The sequence below is a fragment of the Bubalus bubalis genome, chromosome 2, assembly GCF_019923935.1.
Source record: "Bubalus bubalis isolate 160015118507 breed Murrah chromosome 2, NDDB_SH_1, whole genome shotgun sequence".
NCBI lineage: Eukaryota > Metazoa > Chordata > Mammalia > Artiodactyla > Bovidae > Bubalus > Bubalus bubalis.
In genome coordinates, this window is record NC_059158.1 from 24,759,628 (window position 1) to 24,765,819 (window position 6,192).

The 6,192-nt window shown below is 40.3% G+C and overlaps 1 protein-coding gene across 1 annotated transcript in view; it reads right to left on the reverse strand.

Moving 5' to 3' along the window:
* The window catches only part of NCR3 (natural cytotoxicity triggering receptor 3), a 32,853-nt gene extending 26,849 nt beyond the window's left edge, over nucleotides 1-6,004 (reverse strand). The window contains exon 1 of the mRNA XM_044928553.2: nucleotides 5,551-6,004. The gene's annotated coding sequence lies outside the window, so the exon portion shown is untranslated. The remainder of the gene's footprint in view (nucleotides 1-5,550) is intronic.
* Between the last annotated feature and the right edge of the window lie 188 nt (nucleotides 6,005-6,192).

The following is a 6,192-nucleotide window of genomic DNA, read 5'->3' on the forward strand; positions in this document are numbered from 1 at the left end:
TATGCAGATGATACCACTTTAATGGCAGAAAGAGAAGAGGAACTACAGAGCCTCTTGATGAAGGTAAAAGAGGACAGTGAAAATGGTGGCTTAAAATTCAACATTAAAATAACTAAGATCATGGCATCTGGTCCCATCACTTCATGGCAAATAGATGGGCAAACAGTGGCAGATTTTATTTTCTCAGGCTCCAAAATTTTTCACTGTGGATGATAACTACAGTCATGAAATTAAAAGATGCTTGCTCTTTGGAAGAAAAGCTACAACAAACCTAGACAGCGTATTAAAAAGCAGAGACATCACTTTGCCGACAAAGTGCATAGTCAAAGCTATGGTTTTTCCAGTAGTCATGTAGAGATGTGGAAGTTGGACGATAAAGAAGACTGAGCACTGAAGAATTGATGCTTTTGAATTGTGGTGCTGGAGAAAACTCTTGAGCGTCCCTTTGACAGGAAGGAGATCAAAACAGTCAATCCTAAAGGAAATCAACCCTGAATATTTATTGGCAGGACTGATGCTAAAGCTGAAGCTCCAATACTTTGGCCATCTGATGCAAAAAGCTGACTCAGTGGAAAAGACCCTGATGCTGGGAAAGACTGAGGGCAGGAGAAAAGGGGAAGATAAAGGATGAGGTGGTTAGATGGCATCAGCGACTCAATGGACATGAGTTTGAGTAAACTCAGGGAGATAGTGAAAGACAGAGGAGCCTGGCACGCTGTGGTCCATAGAGCCGAAAAAGCTGGGCAGGCCTGAGCAGCTGACTGGACAACAACAACTTCTAAAATTTTCTGTGCATATCTCTGGTGCCTTCAGAACATAGTTGTTGTTAATGGGTCACTGAAGAAATCAGAGGAAATTAAAACACAGCTGGAGGCAAATGAAAATGAAAACACAATGATCTAAAATCCATGGGATGCAGCAAAAATATTTCTAAGAAGGAAGTTTATAGTGATACAAACCTACTTCACAAGACAGGAACTGAAAAAATCAGAGGAAATTAAAACTCAGCTGGAGGCAAATGAAAATGAAAACACAATGATCTAAAATCCATGGGATGCAGCAAAAATATTTCTAAGAAGGAAGTTTATAGTGATACAAACCTACTTCACGAGACAGGAAAAACCTCAAGTAAACAATCTAACTTTACACCTAAAGGAACTAGATAAAGAAGAACAAACAAAACCTAAAATTAGTAGAAGAAAAGAAATAATAAAGATAAGAACAGAAATAAATGAAATAAAGAAAAAAAACACTAATGAAACGAAGAGTTATTCTTTGAAAAGATAAACAAAATCGATAAACTTTTAGCCAGACTCATCAAGAAAAAGAGTCCAAATCAATAAAATCAGAAATGAAAAAGAAGTCAAACTGACACCACAGAAATAGAATCATAAGGTAAAGTGAAGGCCGCTAAGTCGTGTCCGACTCTTTGCGACCCCAAGGACTATACAGTCCATGGAATTCTCCAGGCCAGAATACTGGAGTGGGTAGCCGTTTCCTTCTTCACTGGATCTTCCCAACCCGGGGATCAAACCCAGGTCTCCCACATTGCTGGAGGGTTATTTACCAGCTGAGCCACCAGGGAAGCCCAAGAATACTGGAGTGGGTAGCCTATCCCTTCTCCAGCAGATCTTCCAGACCCAGGAATCAAACCGGGGTCTCATGCATTGCAGGATTTCTTTACCAGCTGACCTACTAAGGATCATAAGAGATTGCTACAAATAATTATATGCCAATAAAATGGACAACCTAGAAGAAATGGACAAATTCCTAGAAATGTACAATCTCCTAAGAGTGAATCAGGAAGAAACAGAAAATATGAATAGACCCGTTACTGAAATTGACTCAGTAATGAAAAAAAACAAACCTTCCAACAAGCAAAAGTTCAGAACCAGAAAGTCTCTACTAAAGATGAATTCTACCAAACATTTAAAGAAGATTTAACATTCATCTTTCTCAAACTATTCCAAAAAACTGAAGAGAAAGAAACACCTCTGAACTCATTCTATGAGGCCAGTATCACCCTGATATCAAAACCAGATAAAGATACCATGAAAATATAAAAATCATAGGCCAATATCACTGATGAACAGAGATACAAAAATCCTCAAAAAAAATCAGCAAATGGAATTCAACAACACATTACACATGTACACCATGATCAAGTGGGATTTATCCCAAGGATGCATGGATGGTTCAATGTCGGCAAATCAATCAATGCGATATACCACATTAACGAACTGAGGAGGAAAAATTATATGGTCATCTCAATAGATACAGGAAAAAGCTTGTGACAAATTTAACATTCATTTATGATTAAAACCCTCTAGAAAGTGGGCGTAGAGGGGATACACCTCAACATAATAAAGGCCATATATGACAATCCCACAGCTAACATTATACTCAATGGTGAGAAGCTGAAACATTTCCTTTAAGATCTCACCACTTTTATTCAACATAGTATTGGAAGTCCCAGCTATACGAAGTCAGACAAGAAAAAGAAATTCAAATTAGAAAGGAAGAAGTAAAACTGTTAGTTTGAAGATGATCTACATAGAAAATTCTAAATGAATTTGGTAAGTTCAAAAATTTGCAACTTTACCAATGAATCTGGTAAAAATTACAGGATATAAAATTACTACACAGATATCTGTTGCATTTCTACATACTACCAATGAACTATCAGAAAGAAAAAGTAAGAAAACAGTCCCATTTATAATTACATCAAAAAGAATAAAATACCTGGGGACAAATCAAACTAAGGAGCCAAAACACCTGTACTCAGAAATCTGTAAGACACTGATGAGAGAAACTGAAGACAACACAAACAAATGGAAAGGCACCATGCTCAGGGATTGCAAGAATTAAAATTGTTAAAATGATTATGCTACTCAAGGCAATCTGCAGATTCAACGCAATCCCTGTCAAGATACCAATGGCATTTTTTCAAAGAACTAGGACAAATAATTCGAAAATTTGTATGCTGCTGCTGCTGCTAAGTCACTTCAGTCGTGTCCGACTCTGTGTGACCCCATGACGGCAGCCCACCAGGCTCTGCTGTCCCTGGGATTCTCCAGGCAAAAACACTGGAGAGGGTTGCCATTTTCTTCTCCAATGCATGAAAGTGAAAAGTGAAAGTGAAGTCGCTCAGTCGTGTCTCTTAGCGACCCCATGGACTGAAGCCAACCAGGCTCCTCCGTCCATGGGATTTTCCAGGCAAGAGTACTGGAGTGGGGTGCCATTGCCTTCTCCACGAAAATTTGTATAGAAACACACACACAAAAAAAACATGAAAAGTCACAACACTGAGAAAGAACAAGATTAAAAAATGGGCAGAGGACCTGACTAGACATGGAGAACAATATAAAGATTCTTCAAAAATAGAACTACAATACAATAGAGTAATTCTAGTCCTGTGTCTTTATCTGATGGAAATGAAGACATTAATTCAAAAGATATATTTACCCCACGTTCACTGAAGCATTATTTATAATAGCCAAGATATGATAGGTGAGTGGATAAAGAAGATGGGGTGTGTGTGTGTGTGTGTGTGTGTGTGTGTGTGTGTGTGTGGTGGAATATTACTCAGCCAGGAAAAAGAAAGCAACCTTACCATTTGTGTCAACATGGTGGACCTAAAGAGTATCATGCTAAGTAAAATAAGTCAGACAAAGAAGACAAATATTGTACGACTTCACTTATGTATAATCTATAAAACAATGTAACAAAGCAGAAATAGAGTCACAGATACAGAGAACAAACAGGTAATTGGGGGAAGGGTAAGGAGAGAAATAGGTATAGATTAAGCAACCGAAACTTCCGGTTACAAAATAACTGAGTCCTAAATATGAAATGTACAGTGTAGGGAATATAGTCAATAATTATGCATGGTGACAGATGATAACTAGACTTATGATCATTTTGAAATATCATTTTGAAATATTGATATTTAAATCACACTGTTGTATACCAAAAACTAACATAGTATTGTAGGCTAACTATACTTCAAAAACAAACAAACCCATAGAGAAAGAAATCAGATTTGTGGGGGAGGGAGAGGGAAATGAATGAAGGCAGTCAAGAAATATCAACTTCCAGTTATAATTAAATACTAGACATGTAATATACAGCATGATAAATACAATTGAAACTGATGAAAGTTGTTAAGAGTAAATTGTCAGAGTTCTCATTATGAGGAAAAAAATACATTTTTTTCTGTTTAAGTTTGTAACTGTATAAGATGATGGATGTTCACTAAATATGGTAACCACTTCATGATGTTTGTAAGTCAAATCATTATATGCTATACACCTTAAATTTATGTAGTCGGAGAAGGCAATGGCACCCCACTCCAGTACTCTTGCCTGGAAAATCCCATGGACAGAGGAGCCTGGTGGGCTGCAGTCCATGGGGTCGCTAAGAGATGGACAGGACTGAGCAAATACACCTTAAATTTATGTAGTACTGTGTGTCAATTGTGTCTCAATAAAACTGGAAGAAAAAATAATGTATCACCATCGGTGCATCAATTGTAACAAACGTGCCACACTAATGCACATGTTAATAATAGAGAAAACTGAGGCAGGGGAAGGAATAGACTAGCATTCTCTGTTCAATTCTGCTCAATTATTCTGTAAACTTAAAACCACTTTAATAAAAATCTATTTTACGTGTGTATGTGTGTTAATCGCCCAGTCGTGCCCGACTTTTGTAACCCCATGGACTGTAGCCTGCCAGAATCCTCTGTCCATGTAATTCTCCAGGGAAGAATACTGAGGAAATGGAGTGGTTGCCATTTCCTTCTCTAGCGGATCTTCCCCACCCAGCGATCCAACCTGGGTTTCCTGCGTTGCACGCAGATTCTTTACCAGGGAAACCCCTATTTTTTAATATATACCCAATGGGTAAAAAATAGATGTTGAATGATTTGCTGAACAAGTAGGGGGTATGATTAGAGCAGAATAAATCCATGGGTTTGAAGAGTCGGAGAGGACTCAGCACGCGCTTGCTCGCTCGCTCTCTCTCTCTCTCTTACTTACACACACACACACTCACGAGTAACAGAGCTTCCCAGGTGGCTCTCTGCCAGTGTGGGAGACTCAAGAGATATGGGTTCGATACCTGGATTGGGATGGATTGGGAAGATCCCCTGGAGTAGGAAATGGCAACCCAGTTCAAGATCGCCTGGAAAATTCCACCGGACAGAGGAACTTGGAAGGCTACAGTCCATGTAGTCCCAGTCCATGCGGTCCCAAAGAGTCAGACACGACTGAGCGACTACACACACAAACACACACACACACACACACACACGTAATAGGAGACAAAGGAGGGGAATGGTACTGCATTTCGCAGAATTAAACCCGCTATGAAGTAAACGGAAACTGTCAATAATATCAGATATACAAATATATTCATGAAAATTACAGATTATAAAATTAAATGCCTGTCTTAGTCATTAGTTGCCAATATTTTGAGGAATAGATTATTTGTACCCTATCTTTGTCCAAACGATTTGCATATATTATGCAAATAAGTAGAACTACTCACAGAATGCCTCTGTTCCGTGATGCACTCCCCTGGACTCTTGGATTGGCCTGTCAATCTACCTTATTTGCATGACGTGATTTAATAAATGAAGGTCCCCGCCCCCTCATGCTTTCACCTCTCGCGAAGGTAAGCGTGAGTTGGAGCTCTTCCCTGGTTACGTAAGCTCCGCCCTCCGGCAGCTAATCCCTTCCGCCCAGTCTTCTAGCTCTATCTCCTTTGCGGATAGTACTATAGGCCTAGCCTCGTTTCCTTCCACTCTTGGCGTCTCTACGTCTCTCCGTTCCCATCTTTCCACGAACGCACTACGCACGCTCCGCCTCTTTCTCCCTCTAGTCGTCGTGCAAATTCTGCGTCCCAACACCCTGGCCGACCGGCACCGCATTCCCGCCCCCTCTGCACGTCTCAACGGCTGACGCCGGGAGCCTGCCTCTTCAGCCAATCGGCGCCCTAGCGCCTATAAGTCCCTCCTCTTTATGCAAATAACTTATGTCAGCTTCGCACGCTCTGCTTTTTTTTTAAAAAAAGGACAGCCCTGGAAGTAAAGAGGGATAGGGTAAAAGGTGCCCCGCCCTTTATGCAAATAAAGGGGCGTGTCTAGGCGCGGAGGGAGGCGGGCGGGGGGGCACTCCCGGGGGCGGCGGT